General features: G+C 40.3%; 1 protein-coding gene and 1 long non-coding RNA gene across 9 annotated transcripts in view; one reads left to right on the top strand and one right to left on the bottom strand.

Annotated features, from left to right (window-relative positions):
• The window catches only part of FHIT (fragile histidine triad diadenosine triphosphatase), a 1,417,560-nt gene that overhangs the window by 970,219 nt on the left and 419,533 nt on the right, over positions 1 to 27,808 (top strand). The gene's annotated exons all lie outside the window — the stretch shown is intronic.
• Positions 5,192 to 9,325, bottom strand: LOC123607517. Its single transcript, XR_006716769.1, has 2 exons — positions 9,118 to 9,325; positions 5,192 to 5,975 (listed from the first exon to the last, which is right to left on the bottom strand). It is a non-coding gene; the product is annotated as an uncharacterized LOC123607517 (long non-coding RNA).

Here is a 27,808-nt window from a genome sequence, read left to right as displayed (position 1 = left end):
TAATATAGATACTGATGATTACATACAGAAGTTTTTTACGAAATGTATGTATACATCGGTTACCACAGGTCCATTTTTCCCTTACTCTGTCAGCTAAGGGGGTGTAGAAGCAATGGCCTGATTTCTAATACCGTTTTCCAAAGAAAGGAACTAGAGCTCCTGAAAAAAAATGGCTTATTCTAGGATGGTGGCAAGAAATACATAACCTAATGTGAAACAGCTTGTGGTGCCAACAAGTAGGAAAGTGCTCAACAAACAAAACACAATACATTCATGATAATGGGGATTTGTCAAAGGGACACAGGAACTGACTGAAAGAGCTCCCAGTAGCAGAGGGATCACTCTGAGCAAAAAAAATAAAATAGTATCAGATTATAACCCAAAGCATAAAACAATATTCTTTCAGTAGTATGGATATAAATAAATGATTGAATAAATGAATACATTGGAGACAAGGATAATCTGTGCAGGAGAATTCCAGATAATTAATGAAGATGTTCTGCCTTCAAGGAAGTGGAACATAACTCCGCACCCCTTCAGAGTGTGCTGCACATAGTGTGTTTGTTAAAGAGAACAGTGTGGAAAGGGGGTAAAGCAGTAACTTCAGAGTCCAGAAACCTTTAAAAGACTTCCTCTGCGAGATGATCAACATTAACACCAGTAGTGGTAGGTCATCTTGATGATATGTACCCTTGATAGGATGTGAGAAGAGCAGTGCCTCACCTCTGTGATGTTCCTCCCCAAACACTGTAATCCCAATCTAATTATGAGAAAGTTATCAGACAAGTCTCAATTGGTGGACTTTGTACAGTCTACCTGACCAGTAGTCTTCAAAATTATCAAGGCCTCTAGAAAAAGGGAAGGATGTCTGATAAACCATCACAGCCAATAGGAGCCTTGGCAGACATGATGAGTCATTGTTAACTATGGTATCTTACACTGGATCCTGGAACAGAAAAAGAACATTAAGTTAAAAAAAAAAAAAAAACAACTGAGGAAATCTGAATAAAGAATGGATTTCAGTTAATAATGTATCAGTGGTGGTTTAATAATTGTGATAAATCTACCACACAAATGGATGATGTTAATAATAGTAGAAACTATATGTGGGATATATGGAAACTCTATTGTTTTTGTAGGGTTTTTGGTAGATTTAAGTTTATTGTACAAAAAAAGTTTATTGAAAACAAACAAAAATAAAACAAAATCTTTGGGGCTGAGAAAGAAAGTTTTTTCCTGAGTAAAAGCGATTGAACAAAGTTGGGCTTGAATGTGAAGGGGCGCTTAGGAGGGAAAGGAGTGTTGACATCCTTTTATCAGTTATGTTTGCACCTCAGGCACTTTAAGGTTTTGAAAAGAATAAATGTGACGTGAGGCACTGGAACCTTTGACCAGGTGTTGGTAAGAGAGTCGTTGGTAAGTCGCTTGGGGGTCTGTGGACTCTCTGGTCCAGTCTGCGGACCATCTAGGTCTGCCTGGTAGGATTGGGGAGCCTGTTTCAGTCTAAGTTGTTAGTGGTGTTGTTGACCCCAAACAAAATAGTACTCCCACTCCAGTTTTTCTTGATATTTTCCATTTCACCTCATTCTGTTGAAAGTGATACTTCATATGAGAGGCTGAGAGAGATAGAGGACTACATCATTTTTTCCTTTAAAGCTTCCTTAAATTGTTGCTAGGATCTCTTTTAAAGGAGAGAAACCCTGTTCACATTTTCTTTGATTTTAATTTTCTGCTTGTTATCCCCCATCCCATGTCCAGTTTCATAGAGAACAAAAGGAAGGACCTAATACTCTTTGAACAAGTTCTCTTTTTTTTAATGTTTATTTATTTTTGAAAGAGAGAGAATGCACAGGGAGGGGCAGAGAGAGTGGGACAGAGAGTCTCAAGTGGGTTCTGCACTGACAGCAGATGTGTGGGACTCAAGCTCATGAGCCATGAGATCATGACCTGAGCCAAAGTCAGATGCTTAACTGACTAAGCCACCCAGGCACCCCACTTTGGACCAAGTTTTAAAAAAGAAAACCAACCAAGATTTTTCCTACTGTGACTAGATGCAGCTAAATATGAACAGAAACAATCTGCTGACATGCCTTACGCTATTTAAAGGTGCTAGGCCCTGCTCTGACAGAGCTGATGCACCATGGATTGTCTTTGGGTGCATGAACAGTTGATGTTGCCTAGAGAGTCTGGAGGAACCCAACCCAACAACACGTGTCTCTTTTATGGGAATTTTGTGCTACCATCCATCTGAGCCCTTCCATATTCCTGATTTTTTGTTTATAGAGAAGCAGATATGAGAGGGTTGCTGCATGAACCTGTAGGGTTGCTAAGACCTAGTTGTATGAGGGCAGTAACAGCAATTAGGGATCATTGGAGAGCTGTGTGTCAAAGATAGAAAACACCTCAAATTTCATTTGAAGTGAGATATAGAATAAATTAATAAATACCTATTAAAAACGAAGGGCATAATAGTGTCATAATAAGATAATGTGATCATTCATGTAGGCTATAAAGAGCTATGGGAATAGAAATTAAAGTCAGTAAATGCTGAAGAGCTTTGAACTGTTTCAACTTGACAATATGAGACCAAATCACAACAGTACTGAGTTTTACTTTTTATTATTACAAGGGGGTTTTGTACTTACGAAGATGTCTTTACCGATAACCTAAACTCTGCTCCTCTTTTTTCTAAATGCTACTGGTAACAGGGATGGTCCTGGTTTTATAATGGGGTTGGGATCCCTAAACCTTTATCTGTATGTTCTTGAGAAGATACCCTACCTTTCTGAATCTAGGTGGCCCCATCTTTCAAATGAAGATGACAATCTGTAGTCTGTAGAATCATTGTAGAAATTCTTTATAACATTCAGACTTCTTTGTGATTTCACATAGGTGTTTGGTTAGAAGCCCCCATCAGTGTAACAGTTTAATTCATGGCAGTATCAAAGAGCTGTAACTTTCCTTCCTGAATCATATTTTAAAATAGGGAATTAGGGGCACCTGGGTGGCTCAGTCAATTAAGTGTCCGACTCCTGGTTTCAACTCAGGTCATGATCTCTTGGTTTGTGAGTTTGAGCCCCACATCACGCTTTGTGCCAGTCGTGTGGAGCCTGCTTGGGATTCTCTCTTTCCCTCTTTCTGCCTCTCCCCTGCTTTCTGTCTGTCTATCTGTCGGTCTCTCTCTCTCTCTCAAAATAAACTTGAAAAAAAATTAAAAAACAAACTAAAATAGGAAATTAAATTTCAAGATTACCAAACACAGCATGGTTAGTTTGATTAAAATATATAGACTATTTTAAATTTTATACATGCAATATGAGGTCATATCAGGATACTTAGTTCTCTCTATTTAATTTTATAATCTAGTCATTTAAAGAGAAATTATGAAAATTGTGCTTGGTCCACCTGGCTGCAGATTTGAAATCTAGAATTTATATTTGGTCTTTTATTTAGGTTCTGAAAAGAATGCTCATTACTTTTTCTGGAGGAGAACCAACACCAAGTCAGAAATGACCTCTCTTCATTTTTACAACATATGCCCTGTTTTTCTAATTAAAATTAGCATTAAAAAAATAAAACATCATCCTGAACGCCTAAGACAAAAAAGAAAAAAGGAGTTAAAAAATCATAAAGAAGCTGTTAGCAACAGTACTTCAGGATGTTTCTTGCAGAACAGAAAAAATTCATTGGCAGATTCCATTTTTGATTCGTTTTGTCTCCGTGAAAATTCCTTCAGCTTCCTTTTTGTTTCTTTCAAGGACTGGGATTGGGATGGGCGACATGTGGAACCGCAGGCGGCCCTTAATTCTGGCAAACCCAAACCACCCTGTCATGTTTTCATGATTTTCTGGCAGGTATGAAAGGTTTTTTCCCCTCTATCCTTTTGATGTCTTCAGCATAAGCACGAGTTGGGTCTTTTTATTATAACAGCATGGTAGATTTCTCTACTTTTCATTTAAAACTTGACTCACTGTTCACCCTCCCCTTTGATCTTCCTAGTTAAAAACCACTTGGAGGGGCGCCTGAGTGGCTCAGTCGGTTGAGCATCCAACTCTTGGTTTCTGCTCAGGTCATGATCCCAGGGTCCTGGGATCAAACCCCATTTCCAGCTCTGTGCTGAGCATGGAGACTGCTTGGGATTTTCTCTCTCCCTCACCCCCTCCCCGGACCCCTCCATGGCCTCTATCTCTCACTTAAAAAAAACAAAAAACAAAACAGAAGACACCACTTGGATATTGTGATTTTTTTTTTTTTTAATTGAAAGGCTTGTGTGCTTTTGTTCAAGTCCTCGTAAATTCTTTTTGTCACCTGGATGGCATCACCTATCATGATGTCTGGACATGGCTCCCCATGTCCCATTGGGGACATGGACCCCAATCTGTGTGGTTAACTGTTAGGAGATTTCCACTGCCCATGTGTATGTGCCAGAGCACCCATCATGGAAAGCTGCACCAAAGGTCAAGTCCTGTTCCTCAGAACATTTAGAATTGTGGCTCAGATTTCACCTTGAATCTACTTGTCTCAGCCGTCAAGAAAGAGAGATTTACTGGAGAATTATTCATAGCTCTCTCCTCTCACGTAGCAAGGAAAACCAAGGAAACCAAGGTAGAATGACCAAGATGTTAGGGAGAGATGAAAGGAAGCTTGGGGTTTCTTTAGTGTTGGAGACATTGGTTGTAGTTTGGCACACAGGCTTGCCTGTTTACCTGTCACTGGGTTTCTTAAATTTAAAAAACAAAACAAAACAACCTGTTGCATGTTTCTTGTAACCCAAAGAAACCTGTATCACAGCCTGATATCTGAGGTTCTATAGCTATATGTATATTTAAAAAACATTTTTTTAATGTTTATTTATTTTTGAGAGAGACAGAGTAGGAGTTGGGGTGGGGAAGAGAGAGAGGGAGACACAGAATCCGAAGCAGGCTCTAGGCTCCGAGCTGTCAGCACAGAGCTCAACACAAGCCTCTCACGAACGGTGAGATCATGACCTGAGCTGAAGTCGGATGCTTCACAGACTGAGCCACCCAGGTGCCCCTGTAGCTATATATCTTAATTTCTGTAGAGGCTTCTATCCTGGCAGAAAGACCCTTTTCCTTAAAAAAAAAAAAAAAAAAAAAAAAAAATGGCATGCCCTGCAAAAATCTCACATTGATTTACTTTGGCATATTCTGACAAAGACAAAGTCACAGAACAAGTTGAATTTCCATTTTAATGGTTTCATTTCATTATACTAAGCAGACAGTTGGAAAGAGAGGGGAACCATTAACAATATTGTGATGTCACATAGGACAAATATTTCAAAATGGGTTAGTTTCACAGAGATCTGCGTAGTGTGAAAAGATGACTTCTTTGTTGCTGAGGGTATACAGCACAGGGCTTTAATGTCCCTGCCCTGCCATTTCTTGTTCTTGTGACCCTGGGAGGGACCTAAGACATTCCTGCTCTTCAGTGTCCTCTTCTGCATGAAACAGAATGTTGATAACCACCATAGGATTGTGATGATTCACTGAGTTTGAAAAACTTCACGTGGAATGTCACCCTACAGCAGATGACAATACATGCTAGTTCTTTCTTGTTTTTCTGCTCATGAAGAACTAATTCTGAGGAACAGAATCTTTTGTTTTCTTCTTTTTGCCTACTCTGTGTTATACCTACTGTGTGTTAAGAGTCTTATAGTATAATTAGCTTACAGGTGTGCCCATGTTTCCTGAAGTGTATTTTATGGGAGTCTGTCTAGATAGATGATGATGATAACTAAGGTTTTATAGAGAGAACAAAGGAAAAGCAATTCCAAGCCCAAACCATTTGGGAGAAGGCTAGGGGGAAAATCTTTCTTGACTGCAGAACTTCTCCGAACCTTTAATATGTTCCTTCCATGGCAAATATCCAGGAAGATAATGTAGTACTTGAGATTTTCCTGCTTTGTTTGCTCTGTGAAAGACTTTCTTCAGGGTACATCATGTGGGTCTAGAGTCCTGAGGAAGAGATTTGGGGGGGGGGGTGGAGTGAGGTGGGAAGCCTTAAATAGTGAATAAAGTGTTATTTAAAACTTAGGGTTGAAGAAGTAAATCTGACTTGTTAAATCTGTGCTTCCTTACACTAGTGATGGTTTTCCTTGAGGACCCATTGGGGAAGTTTAACAATTCTTAAATGAAAAAAAAGATGGGCTTTATTACAGGTGGTATACGCTGAAGAATCAGGTGTGGGAATTAGAAATTCCATTTGTGTCTCAGACACTAATTAGTCCCATGTCTTTCTTCACTTCTCTTAAATTCTTCCTTAGCTGAAATTTCATCTTATATTGTTTATGAAATAGGTAATTGAGTGCCCCTCATGTTGAGTATAAGGCTGGTACCCAAGGCTGCAGTGGAAATGAAAGCAGTTGTAAGTATCCATTTCCATGGTCAGAACTGTTGGCATCGAAGGACACTAGGAACTTCCCTTTGTGGTATTAATCTTGTGTAATGTACCAGCAACTAAAGATACTCGGGGGGGGGGGGGGGTTAATTTCTGGCCTCCCCTCAGATTCACTGCTCTGACCCAGTCTTACACCAAAATGTAATTGTGATAAAGCAAAGGAAATGACAGCATTTTTGTGGGAATCCTTTTTAGACGGCGGGAGAGAGAGATCTTGATAGGGAGAGAATTCTTTATCTGTACCTGAGACAGACATGAGGGTGTCACTTGGTTTGGCCTAATTATATCTCGGCTGACGTTGTTGAAAGCACGGGTAGTAGTAATACCTTAGGAACTGATTCAGAAATCCCTAACCTCAAAGTGCAAAACAACGGTGCTAAAGCTGGTACTTTCAATAAACACCTTACTCCATGGTGTGTTACAAGATGGAATTTGTCTGTTTTCTAGCCCTGGTAAGCCTGTTTGTTTTGACCTACTGCTATGTGAAGGGAATGCATTTAGAAGCATAGCTTGTACTTAAGGTTTTGCTTTGTTTTGTTTTTTAATTTGAAACTACAGTGTTAGAGACAAATTGATTATAAGAAATTCCTCTGAGCTACCAATATCTGTACTAATGCATTCAGTTTTGTCTCAGCTGATTGTGCTAGTACGTTTGTCTGGCATTTTCATTTTTTTCTGAACTGAGTGACTCACTCCCGTTAGATTCTAGGTCAAGTTGCTTTAGCTTTGTTTTGTTTCGTGTTGGCCTTGGCTTACTGTATCGTTTTCCTGACTCCTTTTTCTCTCCCCTCTTTCTATTTAATAATAGGTACTTAGTTTTATGTGTAGCATTTTTCATCCCTAGGGAGCATGTGTGTAATTTGTGATTTTGTACATAAGTTCCCAAAGGTCCTTGCTAGCTGCTCGGGCATGCTCTCGCTTGCTCCCCTCTGATTCTTCATTATTTTCTCCCTGGGAGCATTGCATCTCCTTAAGAGCACTTCAGGTCCTTCTACTACTTTACCTCTGTTTCTTTTTTTTTTTTTTTAATTTTTTTTTTCAACGTTTATTTATTTTTGGGACAGAGAGAGACACAGCATGAACGGGGGAGGGGCAGAGAGAGAGAGACACAGAATTGGAAGCAGGCTCCAGGCTCTGAGCCATCAGCCCAGAGCCCGACGCGGGGCTCGAACTCACGGACCGCGAGATCGTGACCTGGCTGAAGTCGGACGCTTAACCGACTGCGCCACCCAGGCGCCCCTTTACCTCTGTTTCTTTTCCCTGTTTCTGGTCTTCTTTCAATTCCCTGCATTCTTCCTTGCTTTGCCCCTCTCGGTTTCTTTCCATGACCTCTTTCACCCAAAGGAGAGAAAGCACTCAGTAGCCAAGAGGGGTTCCCATTTCCAGGGAACAGATTTTATGGCTTGGCATTGAAAACCACAGCAGGACTTCCAGTGATGCATGATTGATACAGCACTTTTCTGTAAACAAGTTTCCTGTACAAGTGAAATCTCTTCTCCCTCCTATTAGTCTTTCCCTGTACTCATGTTTGTAAGATGGCAGCCTGTGGGGGAACCTGACTCTCCAAATGTTTGCAAGTCCTTGGGATACTCCAGCCCCACCATGAGCTCTGGTTTATTCAACTTGCATTACTCCCTACTCTTGCCTTACCTTGACTAGCCAGGGGATTGTCCATTTCCATATGACAGTTGTCAGATGTTTGTTTCTATACCGTACAGCCTCAAAACCTGAGGAATTTTAATTTCAGCACCTTGCACAAGGCCATTTTTATTACTTCATAGAATGCAGGTAAATTCTACTTGGGAGTATTTCCATATTCTTATTAATATCTGACTAATCTGCAAACATCTTCTCTTGGGTTTTGCTGGGTCACTGTTACTCTAGAACTTCTCTGTCCTACATAGTTGCTCCTAGACTCTCTGGCTATTTAAATAGAAACCTGGGGCGCCTGGGTGGCTCAGTCGGTTAAGCGTCCGACTTCAGCTCGGGTCACGATCTCGTGGTCCGTGGGTTCGTGCCCCGCGTCGGGCTCTGGGCTGATGATGGCCCAGAGCCTGGAGCCTGCTTCCGATTCTGTGTCTCCCTCTCTCTCTGACCCTCCCCCGTTCATGCTCTGCCTCTCTCTGTCTCAAAAATAAATAAACATTAAAAAAAATTTAAATAGAAACCTAAATTAATTGCTATTAAATAGTATTTAAGAATTTTTTTTTCTAGTTATGCTAGCCCCGTTTCCAATTCTCAAGAGATATATGTGGCTAGTGGATACTATTTTGGACAGAATAAATACAGAATGTGTCTATTATCACAGAAAGTTCCGTTGGAACTAAAAGCTGTCTCCTGATTTATCTGGGTTGAACCAAGCAATTAACATTTATTAAATCCACTGGCTTCTGCTAGTTTTAAGTGTGGCATTGTTAATGGCTTTGAGTACTATATTCCTTTGACTTCCAGTTGGTGAAAGATTTGTTGGTGTTTCCCTAATTATATTTCTCCAGCTTTAGCAATATATAATTGACATATAGCATTGTGTAAGCTTAAGGTATACAATGTGTTGATTTGATATATGTATATACTGTAGAATAATTAAGAGTAGTGAATACCTCCATCATCTCACATAATTACCTGTGTGTGTGTGTGTGTGTGTGTATGTGTAGGTGTGTGTGGTGAGAACATTTAAGATACACTCTCTTAGCAACTTACCTGTGTACAATACAGTACTGTTAACTATAATGGAAGTTTTTACCCTTTGCTGATCATCTCCCTCCTTCCTCTACCCCCAAGCTCCTGGTGACCACTATTCTAAACTCTGTTTCTGTGATGTCAGCCTTTTTAGATTCCACATATAAGTACTCTCTTACAGTATTTGTCTTTCTCTGACTTCACTTAGCATGGTGCCCTTGAAGTCTATGTTGTCCCAAATGGCAGGATTTTCTTCTTATGCCTGAATATTTACACACACACACACACACACACACACACACACGCACACACCGTATCTTCTTTATCCATTCTTCCATAGACACTTAGGCAGTTTACATATTATTACTGTTGTGAGTAATGCTATATTGAAAATTAGAATGTAGATACCTCTGAGATTCTCATTTCATTTCTTTTGGGTATATACCCATAAATGTGTTGAATCATATGGTAGTTCTATTTTTAATTTTTTGAGTGAACTTTTTTTTACCTTCTCACTTATGTTTATTCCTAAGCATTTTATTGGTTTTCATGCCATTGAAAATGGGATAGTTTTTTTTTAATTTTCTCTTTCAGGTATTTAGTTGTTACTGTATAGAAACACAACCGCTTGTATGTTGATTTTATGTCCTACAACTTTACTGAACTTGTTGATTAGTTTAAAGGGTATTTTGGTTGAGTCTTTTGGAATTTTTATATATAAGAACATATCACTTGTAATTAATAACAGGTTAATTCCTGCTCGGATTGGATGCTTTTTATTTCCTTGACCTGCCTACTTGCTCTGCTTGGGACTTCTAGTACTATGTTGACCAGGAGTGATAAGAGTGGGCCCCACTGTCCTGTTCCTGGGCTTAGAGGAAAAGCTTTCAATCTTTCATTATTGAGTATCATGTTATCTGTGGGTTTACCATATACTGCCTTTATTATGTTGAGGTACGTTTCTTCTGTACCCAATTTGTTGACAGTTTTTCATATGAAATGATGTTGTATTTTGTCAAATACTTTTCCTGCACCTGTTGAAATGATCATATTATTTTTGTCTTTCATTGTATTTAATGTGATGTATCATATTTATTGATTAGTCTGTGTTGAAACATTCTTGAATCCCAATAATAAATCCCACATAGTTATGGTATATGATCCTTTTAATGTGTTATTGATAATGTATTGTTGAATTTGTCTTTCTATTACTTTGTCAAGAATTTTTGCATCTATATTCTTCAGGGGTATTGGTCTGTTCCCTTGCAGTGTCCTTAGCTGGTTTTGGTATCAGGGTTATGCTGGCTTTGTAAAATGGTTTTGGCAGTGTTCCCTGTTCAGTATTTTGAAATAGTTTATGAAGCATTGGTGTTAATTCTTCTCCAAAAGTTTTGTAGAATTCACCAGTGAAGCCATTTGGTCCTGGGCTTTTCTGTGTTGGGAAGATTTTGATTAGTGATAAAATCTCCTTACTCATTATTAGTGTCTTCAGATTTTCTATTCCTTTGTGATTCATTCTTTGGTACATTATGTGTTTCTACAGAAGTATTTGTTCATTTCTTCCAGGTTATCTGGTTTATTGGCATATAAGTGTTCATAGTAGTCTGTTATGATCCTATGTATTTCTGTAGTATCATTTGTAATATATTTTTAATTTATGATTTTTAGTATTTTTTTTCCTTAGTCTAGCTATCAGTTTGTCTGTTTTATCTTTCAAAAAAATCAGCTCTTGGGGCGCCTGGGTGGCTCAGTCGGCTAAGCATCCGACTTCGGCTCAGGTCACGATCTCACAATCCATGAGTTCGAGCCCCGCGTCGGGCTCTGTGCTGACTGCTCAGAGCCTGGAGCCTGTTTCAGAATCTGTGTCTCCCTCTCTCTCTGACACTCCCCCGTTCATGCTCTGTCTCTCTCTGTCTCAAAAATAAATAAATGTTAAAAAAAATTAAAAAAAAACCCAGCTCTTAGTTGTATTGATCTTTTCTATTGTGTTTCTGATTTCTACCTCATTGATTTCTGCTCTCATCTTTGTTACTTCCTTCATTTTGCTATCTTTGGACTTCTTTTGCTAGTTCCTTCAGGTGTAAAGCCAGGATATTTATTTATGATTTTCCTATATGTATTTATCACTATAAATTTCCCTCTAAGAATTGTTTTTACAGCATCCCATAGGTGTGACTGTGTTGTGTTTCCATTTTTATTTGTTTTCAGATATTTTTTCAACTTCCTCTTTGGCCTGTTGTTTGTTCAGGATGGTGTTGTTTAGTTTCCAGAAGCTTGTAGATGTTCCAGCTTTCCTCTTGTTGATTTCTGATTTCATTCCATTGTAGTGGGGAAAACAAATCCTTGGTATGATTTCAACCTTCTTAAATTTCCTAAAAATTGTTTTGTATTAATGCCATCTTATGCTTTTCTCTTATTCCTTTCTTCCTCTCTTTCTGTCTTCCTTTGTGAGTTGATGATTTTCTATGGTGCTATGTCTTGATTCCCTTCTCCTTGTCTTTTGTATATCTACTATAGGTTTTTGCTTTGTGGTTACCATGAGGCTTACATAAAACATCTTCTAGATCTAATGGTCTATTTTATGCTGATAACAGCTTAACTTTGATTGCATACAAAAACTCTGTTCTTTAATCTCCCCTTTTATGTTTTGATGTCACCCTTTACCTCTTTTTATATTGTGCCTTCATTAACACATTGATATAGTTGTAGTTACTATTAATAGTTCTGTCATCTAATCTTCTCATTAAAGTGGTTAACACATCACCATATTATAGTATTAGAATGTTTTGATTTTCACTATATACTTACCTTTATCGGTGTGTAATATATTTTCATGCAATTAATGAATGTCCTTTTATTCCAACTTGAAGAGCTGCTTTCAGCATTTAGTAGTGCCCTAATTTTTAAAGGAGGTAGATGTTTTTACCCTACTGCTGCTCTGAAAAACTCTGCATTTCTCATCTTTATTGTCTCTTGTGAATATATGAAATACTCTACAAAGTTTTTGTCTGCTCTCTGGCCTCTGTCTTCTGAGGTGTACTTTATAATTTTGCTAATGTTGCCATTTAGACCTTGCAAAGAGCCATTATACTGAGTACAAATAGTTTAGTCTTTTTGTTTGGCTTTTACCTTTTCTCCTCTCCTTCCCCCAACTTCTCACTTCTAAGATATTAGGACTAACTAGAAGGAGCTAATGTGTGGTAATGCCATTATCTCAGACCCTGAGACATGCCCCATAGCACAGACTCACAAGCAAGTGATCATTTCCAAGCTAAAAATGGGGGGCCTCACCCTACTCACAATTCTACCTTCTCCTCTTTAGGCACTTAGGTAACATTAGTTGTATGTTTAATGTAGCAACATGTCTCAAGCTTTGCACGGCTTTGGTATGTAGGCATTCAGCGTACTGTGCCCTGATTATATAGATTCTAAAGTTTTTTGTTAATAAATATCTAGCTCTGTGGGGAAAGACAGGGGTTTTATTAACATGCAGCATTAACATCGCCAGGCTCTGTGGATAGGTTGACATAGTGTCATCGTTACAGAAGATAAAATTTGAAGGAGCATTTGTGGAGCAGCTAACAATGGATATTAGAACAATAGCTCAGGATTTTATGGTAGTTTAATCATTATCCACCCCCATCCTTTCATTGAGTCAGTCAACTCATATTTCTTAAAGTTTACTACATGGCAGGTATTGCACTTTCTGCTGGGGTGATTCAAAGGCAAGAAGGAGCAATGGCAGTGAAGGGAAGCATGTACAATGGAGGAGAAAATCGCAGCATCTCCTCCATGGACCTGTGTCCTGTGTAGCTGCTCAGGGCTCCAGCATCAGAAGGCCACCCTCTCCCATGCGCCTCCACCAACTTAGCTTAATCCCCTGCTGTCACTGTGTTGAGATTCTTCATAACTTTGAACAAGAGACCCTACATTGATTGTCATTTTGTATCGGGCACTACAAATTATGTAGGTGCTTCTGGAACAATGTTATAGTGAGACACGAGGGTTATTTAATCTAGATGTGGAGGATTTGGGAAGGCATCCTGGAGGAATTGAAATATACATTAAGATGTGAAGGAGGAATAATGGGTCAAACAAAGGCGCGTGGCTGAGAAAACCTCATTAGAAGCCTTAGGTGGACAGGCAGGGCAATAATCCCAGGGGTAGGTGTCCCCAGGCCATCAAGCATCTGTCTTCACCTTTGAAATTTACCTGTGTCATACGCCTTAGAGACAGTCGGTTTTTGCTTTTTTGCTTTTTCTTCATAGGACTTCCTTTCTTAGATGGGGCTGTATAAGATTAATCAGGCTATGACATCTGACTTTCTTCATAGGCAGAAGTTGCTTCATAGGCAACAGCCCAGGTGTTGACAACAGCCTATCGGGTAATGGAAATTAATTAGATGGGCCTGCTGAGATCTGGGGCAAACTGGAGAGACTTTGTTTCTTCAAGGGTTCAACACGCTGTCTCCTGAGCTCTAGAAAACTGTGGCCAAAATATCCAATATTTCTAAAACGAGTGGGAAGTCTGGATCTTTATGTAACAGTTCTTCATTTTATATTAGCAAATGACATAAAACATTTACACATATGATTGGCCAAACGAAGCAATTCTTTTGGCTACATGTAACCTCATCACCGGTATGTAAGTCCTGAACTTCCTTCCAAGAGAAACTAGAATGTTCCTCCTACTTGTCTGCAAATGTAGATTACTTCTCTAATGGGATGGTTTCTTTTTTCTCATTTTCTTTTTTAAATTCAAAAAAAAATTTGCTTATTTTTTTGAGATTTCCTTTTTTTAAATATGAGATTTATTGTCAAATTGGTTTCCATACAACACCCAGTGCTCATCCCAATTGTTTACTTATTTTTGAAGGAGAGAGAGATCATGAGCAGGGGAAGGGCAGGAGAGGGGCAGAGAGAGAGAGAGAGGGAGACACAGAATCTGAAGCAGGCTCCCGGTTCTGAGCTGTCAGCAGAGCCCAACCCGGGGCTCCAACCCACAAGTTGTGAGATCATGACCTGAGGTGAAGTCAGGCACTTAACTGATTGAGCTACCCTGGCACCCCTCATTTTCATTTTTAAAAGATAACCTTTACTGGGGCACCTGGGTGGCTCAGTCAGTTGAGTGTCTGACTCTTAATTTTGGCTTAGGTCATGATCTCACGGTTTGTGGGACTGAGCCCCGAGTTGGGCTCCACACTGGCAGCGTGGAGCCTGCTTGGGATTTTCTCTCTCCACTCTGTCTTTGCTGTTCCCTCATGTATACTTGTTCTCTCTCTGTCTTGCTCCCTCTCAAAATAAAGGAATCAACTTTAAAAAATTAAGTGTAGACCTTAAATTCAAATAGACTTGTAGTCATGTACCAATTTGGCTACTCATTAGTGTGCAATTTTGGTCAAATGGTATTTTCTGAGTCTCAACTTATGATGTGATGATAATAATGCATTTTTTAAGGTTAAAGCCAACTTCGGTGTGGACTTGCATAGAAAGTTATTGGTTTAAGGTGTTGCCCATAATGAGTCTTCCACAAATTTTGGCTGCTATCACTATGATTTATAACCATTACTATTTAAAAAATTTTAACATTCATTTATTTTTGAGAGACAGAGGGAGATAGAGTACAAGCAGGTGAGGGGCAGAGTGAGAAGGAGACACAGAATTTGAAGCAGGTTCCAGGCTCTGAGGTGTCAGCACAGAGCCCAGCGTGGGGCTCCAGCCCACAAATGATGAGGTCATGACCTGAGCCAAAGTCTGACACTTAACTGACTGAGCCATCCAGATGCCCCTAGTCATTACTATTTTAAATTATTGTTATTGTGATTATCAGAAGAGCAAAGAAAACAATGTTGCAGGACTCTTAGACATGGTATACACATGAAAAATGAAGGTAGGAGAAATATGTTTCATTAGGTAATAGTTTGGTAAAGCAAGGAGAATGTGCAGTGGGATTTTCTCTACCAGTTCTACTGAAATGTGTTGAATGTAACGAGTTTTGTTTTATTAATGAAATAAGTTGGGTCATTCCTGTTACTGGTAGGATAATGACCTCCAGCCTGAAGCATCCTGGAAGGTCCTTGTTGGTGTGGCCTCTCCCCCGCCATCTTGTCCTAAATATACCAGTTTTGTGCTGGTGTCCAGTCACTGGTCATTTTTTCCCACTGCAGAGTGTCTGTTCCTCTTGTGTTTTGTTTTCCCATATTTTTATGCCCTACCCGTCTTCCTCTGTCCCCTGAAACACGCACAACTTCTAGGTCTATTGAATACCTGCCCTCAGCTTACATCTCCACTCCCTCAGTAGGCCTCTTTGGACTCTCCAATCTCAGTTTGATTCTCCTATACATGTTTGCTTATATGATGATTTAAATCATATCTGTCTCCCCTATGAGCCTGAACTTTGCAGAAAAGCTTGGACTATGTAGACCTTTGCACATCATTATGTTCCTAGCACTGGCTCCCTACCTAACCCATCAAAGGAGTTTAATAAATATTGCATGAAGAAAAGAAGGAAAGATCAATTTGAAATAAAAATATGACCTCAAGAATGAGAGGTTGTAACTTAAAAAGTCAACAAGTATTAGATCCTAACAAAAGCTGAAAGTAGCAGTTTTACTCTGGAATTGTACATTTGCGTTGGAACATGAATGAAAGTCATTCAGCTATTCAACCTCTAGTTGGCATCTACAATTGATTGTCTTCTCTGGAATTTCTCTACACTGTGAGAAGTTTGCTTTGTGACAATAAACTCTCATTAGATGGCAAGGTATAATTGGGATACCATATCATATGGCCAAATAAGACATAGCCCAGAGAGTTCCAAGTGCTTAAAATTTTCCTCTCATTGATAGTGATCTGAGATCTGAGGTTTTTTTTTTGTAAAAGAGGAAGAGACATTTTATTTGCTGCAAAATATAGCATAGGAAACAACAATTTGAAGTCATTTTTAGGGAAAAAAATACACAACAGTTTGTTTTGCATTAGCGCAAAGAGAAAAGGTACTTAAAAAAATGTGTCCCTTAAAAATACCATATTAAAAATTAGGAAAGAAAAATGTAGTAGTGAAGTTACATTAAAAGATAGAAGTGCTTTACATTTCTAACAGAAATAGAAAGACCATGGGGGAAGGGAAGAGGAATAAAATGGTTACAAACAAAGATTGAGGGAGGCAAACCATAAGAGACTCTTAAATACAGAGAACAAACTGAGAGTTGGTGGGGGGTAGGGGAAAGGGGAAAATGGGTGATGGGCATTGAGGAGGGCACTTGTTGGGATGAGCACTGGATGTAAGCAATGAATCATGAGAATCTACCCCCAAAACCAAGAGCACACTGTACACACTGTATGTTAGCAAATTTGACAATAAAGTATATTTAAAAATTAAAACTATATAAAAATATTTTTAAAAATAGAAAAAGAAGGGTCTTGGAAAAATGTTTAATTTTACCTGGACCCTGGTATCAGCTGGGGATAGGAAATTGGGTATTTTCCTTCTAAGTAAGTTTTTAGCTTTCCCCAGGAAGTTGGGTCCTTGTTTGTGCTTGTCTGGCCACCTCTAGAAACCATGGATTTGGGGTCACATGCCACCTTCTTGGGAAAATAGCTTAATACTTTGGCACTGGTGCTACTGTTTGTAAGTGGATAATTAAATAGGCTTATTCACTGAAAATATGGTATGTAGGTTATCTACTCATAAACATCTGCCAAAAACTGAATATTGTGTGGAAATATTAATTTGTTTGGGGTCAGATAGATATAGGAGAACATGAGTTTTTCCCACTGTTTGTTCTTGCTGGGATTTTGATGAAAAGGACAAACCTGTTTTGATTATCTTTCATTTTTAAAAGCTGTGAATTTTGGAGATAATTCTGGAGTCAACAAAGATCCATTTTAAAAAATTTTGTCTATTCATGGAACAACTATCCAAAGTCTTTTCACATCAATTGTTGTTCTAAGGGCTGATGTTACACTGGTGATCAAGACATGGTCTTTTTGCCAAGGCAGGTTGTACTTGTAAAGATCGTGCCACATTTACATTACACCTGGAATGGATTATCAATTGCAAGTGATAGAGACGTATCAAAGTAACTTAAGCAAACCAGAGAAGTTACTGACTCGAATAACAAGAATACCTAGCTTAATTCATGATTGCCTGTAGAGATTCCTATATTTTTAGGAATATCTGTTGGTCTCTTGACTCTACTTTCTTTTATGATACCTTTATTGTCTTGAAGGTTTTTCTCGTATCATGACAAAGATGGTCACTAGCCTACATATGACCCCACCTGCCTCGGACAATCTTATTAAACCACTGTCCAGTAGTTTCAACAAAATCCTTAGACCAACTCTTATAAGTAGGATGAAGTCAAGGGATGGAATGTTCATTTTGGTCACATGCTTATTCCCGAGGGGCCCGCTCTGCAAATCCATGGACTAAAAGTAGGTGAAAATGATTCTTCTGAAGGAAAATTAGATAGGAGTAGTGGGTGTTGGGTAATCAGAAACAGCAGACATCTCTTCCATATAGCATTATAATTTCTGGCATGTCTACTACTATACTTTTTTTGTTTGTTTTCTGGCCTGTTGAAGCACATTACAGATTAGTGCTATAGGTTTTCTCTGTTCACATTTTTATTCTACAGCTTCCCTCTGAGAACTGTTTTTTTTTTCCCTTTGTGGAATTCTTCTGTTGAAGTTTTTGTGGCCATGTGGATCCAAGTTCTCCTAATAGTCTAGAGGTTTCTGCTGAATGTCACCAGGCAGTCTGGTTTCCCTTCCCTGGGGAACTTTTGTCTCCTGAAGATGTGTGAGAACCCTCACGGCCACTGACCCACTGTGAATTTTCCTGGAATTTGCTGAGGTGCATCCTCACCTTTGATGTGACGACATAGACAATGACATTTTTTTTTAATTTTTTTTTCAACGTTTTTATTTATTTTTGGGACAGAGAGAGACAGAGCATGAACGGGGGAGGGGCAGAGAGAGAGGGAGACACAGAATTGGAAACAGGCTCCAGGCTCTGAGCCATCAGCCCAGAGCCCGACACGGGGCTCGAACTCACGGACCGCGAGATCGTGACCTGGCTGAAGTCGGACGCTTAACCGACTGCGCCACCCAGGCGCCCCGACAATGACATTTTTAAGGGACTTAATATTTTCTGTTTGTCCGTGGAGTTGCAAAATGGTCTCACTTTGGTTTATAATGTGTCAATTTAAAATAGTGGTTTCTACAAAAAAAAGAGTTTTTAAGGTTTTTGTTATGCTTATTCTCCCCACACACCTATAAAACTTACAAAAAAGTTTCCTATATAAAACTTACAAAACAGCAAACATTTTTTGCAGCTGTTCCCTTATCCACTGCCCTGGCAGTGATGCGTATTTATTTCTACCTTGTTTGTGTTTATTTGTGTTGCTGTGCTCCACAGTTTTCAAGGGTATTTCACTATCCCAAAGAGATTTCACTGAGAGTCTTCAAATATCCAGTTTGTTTCATTAGAATTCCTGTGCGTCATTTGATTGAGGTTTGTAAAGTAGGAAGGATGGGGTCAGTTGTGGACTAACTTACCTGCACGTTTTTCCATGACCCAAGTCCAATCTTTCCATTAGCGGAAGAAGTGTGCTGACCCAAAGCATTTTTCTGATTTGACTGAAGAGAAGCCAGTGACAATGTAGGTCATCCATGAACTTTTACCCTGTGTTCACACAATCCTCCAACTGTGTTTCAGGTGCTCCTGAAGGGGCTCAAAGCTGGGTGGTGAATCGCATCACGCATCCCAATATGTCAAGTCAGTGTTTAAGGTTTGATGTCTGCTGGGTCTGCAGCTCTTTCACTCAAAAGCTTGAAACAGGATTCACCAGAGCGGAGGAAAAAGGAAGAATCTGCCAAGGCTTAACTGCTGTGGCAGAAAGAGTATCAATCGTTACAGAAATAACCTTCAACCTTTTATCTGCACCGTATGGTGCCATTGACAAGACACAGGATATAGACTGTCACCCAACACATAAAAGCTGACATTGATGAAATGCAGGATAAACATCCCGATCTCACCTTTAAAGGCAAGTCTCTTCCTTTTATTTTATCTTCCTTAAGAGTGAAGTCAATAATCTGCACCAATATGACTTAGTAGATTTCCTTTCGTCCTCTCTTAATGCCCTCACTCTGAGCTGGGAAATCCTTTGGCAGGGATGTGGAGCACACCTGCTACTCCAAGATCATTTGCAGAGGGGATTCTTCTTTGAGTCCTGGGGAAATATGCCCAAGAGTGGTCCTTCACCTTGAAGCTGGCAAGCACAGGTCATTAGCTTGATGGTTGGTATTGGCAGGGATCCATTAACGAGAACCTTTCATAATCAGAGTACTCATGGAAACTGTTAATAGACAACATAATTGAAAATGAAGGATAAAATATGCTCTCTGTGTTAGATTAATTCCACCAGCCTAACAGTCATGGGGAAGGGGAGGAAGATAACTCTCTGGAGGTTGAAGCCTGTCAGTCTTTTGTCTTCTAACAGGGGATTCTTTCAAGTGTTTATCACCAGACCCCCACCTGAACGCCAGTGAGTACCAACTGTAATCTTTGGAGCCCCTGTGACCACCATCACCAAAATGAGAAATAAATCCCTAGCTAACTGTAGGGACTTAATACATTTAAATTTCTATACAGGTTAATAGCTACAGTAGGACTCTGAGCAGGGTCCTCTCCATTTTTTCCCCTGTAACACGCAACAGGAGAAAAAATGGATTTTCCATGAAGTTCATAAAGATTTCAAGGTTCATCCACAAATAACACAACAGTGTTACTCGTTAATCACTCACTCACTGTCGTCCTTTGCAATTATTGCAATGTCCAAGCACCCTATGAGTCCTGTGCTAGTAATTCAATTGGCTTATATTGGTAGGATCACTGATGTGCTATTACTGGATCTCCGCAATTCGTGATGATCCAAGATCTAAGAGTTTAAAGGACAAAATGCAAATGTATATGTACATGTGTGTATCCATATACACACATATATATTTGTGTGCACACACAGATACACAGACATTCTGATTTAAGATTGCCTACTTTTCATGCATCTCTCGCTGGACAAATGCTTGTGAAACCTGTAATGATGTTGTCTCAGGGACTGAGGATACATACAGGGTTTATAGTGACAATGGCAGTCACAAAACACTTGACTAATATGTTACTTTGTATTCATAAGTGCTGAAAATAACACAGAAGCATGTCCTGGGCTAAGACAGTGTTGGGGGCAGAGACATAATTTGAACAGGTGTCTGGTGGAAGTGAGGGCTCCCCCAAGTGAGAAACTGGGGAGGGAGGAAGCTTCCCAGGCAGAACTAGCTCAAACAAAGTACCAAAGCATGGGGCGTTTTTGGCATATTTGAAGAGTGATGAGTGGTCTCAAAGGGGCAGCCAAGTAAGTGGACTCCCAGCCACACCAAGGAAGGTAACCTCTCCTCTCTGGGAGATGGGTACAAATGGTTTCTAAAGGTCCTTCCTTCCTGCTCTTCTCTGCTTCTCACCCTGAAATCTTTGTTAGTTCAAGTTGGCAGGGTGCTACCTCAAGCCTTCCTAAATATAATGGAAAGCTAACTAGGCAAAGAGAAAGCAAACATTTGTTGTTGTTTTCCCTTTGGAGGAAAACCCCAGGACAAAAAGGAGGCAACACAATTTTTTTCTGTTCTTAAATCTCTGACATTTTTAAAGATAGAATGTGATGGTCACAGAGTCCAAGTTCTGGAGGTTGATTGCTTGGGTAATTATAGTCCATTATTCTCTGGGAAAGTATGAGGATTAAATGAGCTAGGTCCTTGGCATTGCTCAACACACTGTCTCATATGTTATATGCACTGAACATACATTTGATGTATGTTTACACTTAGGACAAGTATCTCTGAAGACTGGAAATAGCAACCCAAGATGAGTCTACTTTCCAATTCTTATGTAATATGTATAATGTATTCAACTGTACCTATGAATAATTGGCCTGTAAGTCTGAATCCTTAGGATTTATAACTAGTCTCCTCAATCCTTCCTCAAAAACACACTTTCCATTCCTTACACTCCTCTGAGATGCTTTTCTCCTCATTCCTTCATACTCAGGCATTTCTAAATAACTTTTTAGACCAGTCCAGTAAGTAAAACTAATTGGTAAAACAGAAGCCTGTGTCAGTCACGTGTGTTGATTCTGATAATTCGTTTAAGCCTAATAATATTGGAGAGCTAAAAAAGAGCCCACATTATAGAAACTTATCTATCGTGAGCATTGAGATACGTCAGCCTTCTGTATTTTACGGTGGATATTTACTGAGCAGTGGATAAAAAGAACAAAGCAAACATACATTTGTGGACATAAAAAGATGCCCAAGATATTGAGAGAAAAAATAGGTGCTCTGTGGTAGTATAATCCCATCTGTTACACACACACACACACACACACACACACACACACACACACTCCTACACCTGCCTCCCTCTCTCCCTGAAATTGTTCACTGAGGGTATCTCTGAGTACTGAGATCAGTACTTTTCATATTATACACTTCTGAACTGCTTGTGTTTTCTACCAACAACATACATTCTATGGTTTCTGAGAGTATACATATGTGTATGATTGTATTTATATATTCTGTGAGTACTAAGTTATGGAGAAAATGCATTTCTTGGAGGAGAAATGGTGTGGGCAGTGCTTTTTGCCTTCTCTTATTTTGGAAAATGGAAGAAAATCATTATAATCTTCGATATTCTTAGTCTTCGTTTTGTAGACCCGATGGGCTACCAAGCCTCTTGTAAAATGTTATGGTCTCTCAAGTGACTTTAAATACTGCCCACCTCTAACAAGTCAGAAATAAAATCATTTATGGCAATGAGTTCTGTGGATTCTGCATTTCTAGAAGTGATATTTGTGCTGTTCCCTACATGCATCATTGGTTCTAAGTCACTGTTTGTTGCCATTTTTAAATTTCTGAATAAGTTTATCACTTTCCAAATGGCAGTTGTGCTGAAAGCACCAGAGATTCAAGGCTCTCAGTGAGTCAGTGAACGCCTGAAAAGTGTTCTGGAGCTGGAGCCCAGGACCTGGAAATAACAGGGTGGGGGGGAACTCTTTGATAGGAATTCATCCATCCCATAAATCCAACTTGAGTGTTCAGTCCGTGTGTGGTGGGCTGCGGTCCTGGTTGCAGGTGTCACCAGCTCCTTGGATTCCTCTAGTGACACTGGGCTCCCAGCATGCCATCCCTGATTTTCAGAGTCCTCATCACTGCCTTTCTACTCCCATCTGTCTTACTTGACTCATTTAGATGGTCTGCCTGACTTGATAGAATATTGGGGTTTCTGATTACTGGTCTAACCTTCCTAAGAACTTAAATTCTGTCTGAAGAAGAAAACTTGCTTTTGCCTTGTCACACTGTGCCTCATGCCACACTGGTTAGTGGTTTTTATCTGGGCCCTCTGTCCTGGAAAATTGGAGTGTGGCTTGCCGAAATACCACAGTGGTAGGGATGCATCAAGAGTTGGACCAGCATGAAAATATAATTGCGCAAAGGGAAAGCTTGGCAAAGGTAGAGTTCTGCCTTAAATGTACTCTAGTTGCTGTAGATGAAACTGCCCAGGGCAAGGGTGGGGGTGGGGCAGCAGGGGAAGAGGCACCCAGCACTGGCAAGCCCCACATAGGCAGCGAGTCAAGAGTCTGCGCACACCTGTAGGCCAAATAATTAACTTGGCAGCTTTATAGGAATATTCTCTTTCTCCCTCATATTTTTTTTGACCAATTACTTTCAATAATGATGGCAAGTCAGCATCTCCCCCTGACTGTGTTAGAGATTATAATGTCAAAAGGGCCTCTGTCATGTCTTCTGTGTCTTAATAAACCTGTCAGCTGAGGTTACGTTGTTTTCTCATTTCCATCAGGGAAACATGGGATAGCACAGCTGGGCAAAGACACCAGGTCGTGGGATGTGTTTTCGGGTCCATGTGATGTGCTACATCCCAGCAGTTCCTGGCCTGTGCAGCAACGCTTGCCGAAGAACAGATTCTTTTAATTAGGGCCTCACTGACGTTGGGATGTCATTTGGAAATCCTTGTGCTGGCAGGGGCACTGCTAACAACCCCTTACCTCCTCCTTTGGCAGGAAGTTCTCCTGATGTTCTGGTTGTTTGGTCAGTGTCATCCTGCCCAGGGATTTATCTTCCCAGATCTTAACTATGGTGGCATAATTTTTGTGTTCAAAAAAGCATCAGCAGTCTTCCATCAATTACTGATTTCAGTACATGATATCTGACCAAACCCTTTTTTGGGCACAAGTTCAGAAAGTGTGTGTTTTTCTTGGAATCCTGCTTTGAGCCATGCACCACTCTGAATACCAGGTATATAGGGATGAGAAGAAGCTAACACTATTCCTGCCTTCATGGGACTCGTTGTCAAGTAGAGGAAATGGTCAAATAATGACACAAACAAGCACATATTGACACACTGGGGTGATTCTCTAAAGGTAAAGAACGTGGTTCCAAAAGGCTGTAGACCAGTGATTTTCAGCCAGGAGTGACTTTACCTTCCAAGGTCATTTGGCAATGCCTGGAGACTTCTTTGGCTTTCACAACTGAGAGGTAGATGGTTTGAGCATCTAGTGAATGTTGCTAGCTTTCCACAACGCATAGGATAGACCTCACACCAAACAATTACCCGGCCCCAAATAGCAGTAGTGCCTAGGTTGAGAAGCTCTGCTCTGGAGCATGGGGGTCTGGCCTGGCTTGGGACAATAGGGAAGTCCTTGAGGGAGTTCTGAAGGAGGACAAGAGTCAGCAAGGTGGTAGAGTTAGGTGGAGACGAATCCTGGACAGGAAGACACATGTACAAAGGAAGGGGCACAGGGTCTTGGGGGGAACTGAAAGAGGCCACTGCGGCAGGAGAACAGTGAACATGGAGAGTGGGAATGACATGTGCATGAGGGAATCAGGCCATGGTCTCTCCAGAGCTTTGTGAGTCCCAGGCAGCCATGAAGACATCTCACATGGGGTGAGATCTAGGTTCAGGAACTCTTGTGTGGGAAAGGCAGGTACCTACCTTTGGAGGTGACTTTGTGGTATGTGTTGTCACAAAAGAACACAACTTTTGGAGCCTAATATAGCTGGGCTGGAATCCTAGCTCTGTTTCTTATGACCTGGGTTAAGTTGGTCATGTTGCCTGACCTTCCTAGTCCCACATTTCCATGTGGGACAATAATGTTCACCTCGTAGGGCCAACATGGAAAGTAAAAGAGATAATGCACGTGTTGTGTCTTCTGCAGAAAGTTCTGCAGAAATTTCCCTTCTTGGTTTCAGTCGTGACCCAGGCTACAGGAATCTCATCTAAAACCAGGAGAACTCCATAGGAAACTGGGATTCTCCTTATTAAAATTTTCTTTAAAAGATCTAGACCCTGCCATAAAGACAGGTAGCTGTGAGCCTGAGTCCTTTCTTCATAGGAAAGATCCTAGTGGGTCTTGTGGTTGAGATACTTACCTGAATGGATAATTCCATTTATAAATCAGGTTTCCTGATATCCAGGGAAACCACATAAGAATTAAGGATTTACTTGTGAACATGACTTGCAAAATGTTTTTTTTAAGTTTATTTATTTATTTTGAGAGAGAGAGAGGGAGAGAGAGAGAGAGAAAGTGCAAGTACGTGGGGGAAAGGGTAGAGAGAGAGGGAGAGAGAGAATCCCAAGCAGGCTTCCTGCTGTGAGCAAGGAACCCATTGAGGGGCTCCATCTCAGGAACCATGACATTATGACCTGAGCTGAAATCAAGAGTCAGATGCTTAACCTACTGAGCCACCCAAGTGCCCCTGTTTTTAGAAATCTATATGAAGGAATATAGTATAGTGCTAATAGTATATACTCCAGAATGAGTTCTGGCTTCCAATCCTGACTTCTGTTTTTAATTGCTATTTCTATTCTAGATAGTTTCCCATCTGCACAAGGGGTAAAAATGAAACACAGCTCGAAAAGTTAGTGTTAGGATTAAATGAAATCCTGTATATCACGTTGTAGGAGGGCATCTTACAAATACAGATCACTCAACAAGTAATGCTATCATAGAGGAGAACACTGGATTCCTCCCTACCATGAATCCCATCATCATTCTGTGTTCTAAATACTTATGGAAACGGAGTCTCACCTGCAAGTACCGAATGTGTAACTGACACTGCTGGTGTCTGGTCCAAATTCTAGCCCTTCATTCATGGAGGATTTAATTAGACAAGTGACTACAGAAAATGTAAAAATTAGTTTCGAATGTAAAAGGTCTGCCTTGGAAGCTATTAGAAAATGACAAACCAATCTTTAAAAGTACAAATGGTCTTTCTTCTGTTAAACATCTGAAATCCAATGCTTTCCAGGGAGCTTTTCTTTCCTATGGTAACAGGGTTAGAATGACCTTGAAGAGGTCATTCTGCCCTTTCCTGTCTCTTCAGACAGCTGGACTCCTGACATTTCACATTCTCCTTTCCTCCTATTCTCCCTAATATTCTTCTCTTGGCAACCTGTTCTGGCTGCGGCTTTGCTGTCGGAAGTTCTTTCCAACATCAGGCTTACGTTCTTCTTGCTGTTATCATCCGCTTGGCCTCTATTCCATTCTCAGCAGAGACACACAACCCACTTGTACCGATAAGGGTGAGTTTATCCATCCTGCGCTAACACAGTGAGATCCCTGAGGAAGCAGGTGCAAGCAAGCCTGATACACATTGATTTTCCCAGGTGCCCCCTCTGTGTGTGTCCGCATATGCTGACTGTGACTTTCAGCCCTGCCTTTGATTTAATAGAAATAGGGCCACACAGCTGCTTGCTTATTTCCATCTCTTCTGTTGGTTCTAGTGTGCTTCTTCCCTCAAATGGAGGTCCCTCCTGAGTTACTTATCTTGAAACTCTCTCCACGTGCAGTGTACCTTCTGTTCCTGGCAAACATCCTTTCCCCAAAGCATCCCCCTGTGTTTTTCTTTCAGGAGCAAGGATGCCCTTGGAAGTGTCTTCTTACCTGTTCACTGTGCCACGTCGACTCTTAGGGAAGCAAGGCTCAGCTCAGGCCTCGGCACTGGACCTGGCATTTGTGAATTGCATTATTAATGATTGTAAATATGAAGTGCCCACAGATTCCTAAGCACTAGACGTAGTTGAGGCCCTACCCTGGTCACATTCAGGGAAATCAAACATTGATTCAGGAGTGGCCGTGACTGTGGCAGGCAGTTTTGCCTTTACAAGCTCTGTGATGAATACAGAAGGGTGTTCGTTGTATCGACTGCCACAGACTTTCCAGCCATAAGGACAACACAGTTGGCAATGCTACTGATCTGCCACCTTTTAATGGCCTGGTAATTAAAAATGATGGGCAGATAAAAATAGAGGAGCTGAACAAGACCGTTCTTTTCTCCCGATCGTCACATTCCTCAGGAGGTATTTGGCTCAAGGGCAGAAGACAAGTCAGATTTTAAGGGCCAGAAATTCAGTATCCTTTCTTTTTGCCATGACAAGGATATTACAAGGGACATTGCATTGTTTCTGTGTCAGAATCGGGGATGGAGAATGGTCCTCTTTTGCTTTGTTAGAAGCATAGGTAAAAAAATTTTGTGAAAATTATCAGTATCGTGTTGTCTGTGGTTCCTGCTCCAGGAGAAATTTGAATTTGTAGTTTAATTAACTTCTCTCGCTCTCCTGCTCTCTCTCTCCCTCTGCTCTGTGTTACAAGTAACAATGTGTTATTGGTTTGGAATTGATTTGGGTGTCATATGTTGTCATTTGATAAAAAACTGTTTAGCTAAGCTGCTTGACATTACAACAGCTGGTAATGTCACTTTTGTTAATGTCTTTAACCACATTTTTAACAAAACAGCAGATGCTCCCTGCGAACGCCATTTTCCTCCTCTATCTGATGGTGTAAAATCAGCTTCATCAAAGGCCCTGACTTGAGCAAAGGTCCTGAGAGTAGATCGCTTGACCTCTGAAAAGGGCGTGCTTTTTAAGGGTCTTAAGTTCCCTGGAAGTGCTGGAAACAAAAAGATACTTACAAAAATGAGAAGTGCCAAATCCGTTTTCTTCTGTGAGAAGAATGCTCTGAAGAGGTAGAAAATGTGGTCTTGAGGACAGGGAGTCTTGGCTTTGCTCTATAGCAGCAAAACTGAGCACACATGAGCCACAGTGGCCAGTGGTGACCCAGAGCTTGGCCGGCTCTATTAGTTGCATGATGTGATCATCAGTTTTTAATTGCTAATTTTTAGGGAGAAGAAAAAAAAGTCCTGTCTGCCCACTGTCCCTGTCTCCCTCCTTTTCTTAACCAAGCCGTTTTCTAGTTAGACAAACACATGTACACACACAGAACAGGATTAGTTCTCTGAAATATTTGACAGTTTGGCAACACAGTGTTTAAATTCCCCTGAAAGATACCTGCCAAAATGGTTTTCTGTGTAATGGACATCTTATTTTTAGGCTTTATCCCTATGTTTGTAAATTTTTACTGCCTTGTTCATAAGTCTTGGGAAGTACAGTCTTAAAAATCATGATGCATATTTGCTCATTTGTTTGTGTATGCATTTAGCAGGTATTTATAGAATTGATGTTGAGTATAGGGCAGTGTATCCTCCAGGTTAAGAGCATGTCCCCAAGGCTAGAAGGCCAGTCACATGGTGCTGTCTCCACCGTTGATGCACTGTTGATGTGTGACGTGGGGCCTGATACTCAG

This window comes from Leopardus geoffroyi, chromosome A2, assembly GCF_018350155.1.
Source record: "Leopardus geoffroyi isolate Oge1 chromosome A2, O.geoffroyi_Oge1_pat1.0, whole genome shotgun sequence".
Taxonomy (NCBI): Eukaryota; Metazoa; Chordata; class Mammalia; order Carnivora; family Felidae; genus Leopardus; species Leopardus geoffroyi.
This window is presented reverse-complemented; position numbering and strand designations above follow the sequence as displayed.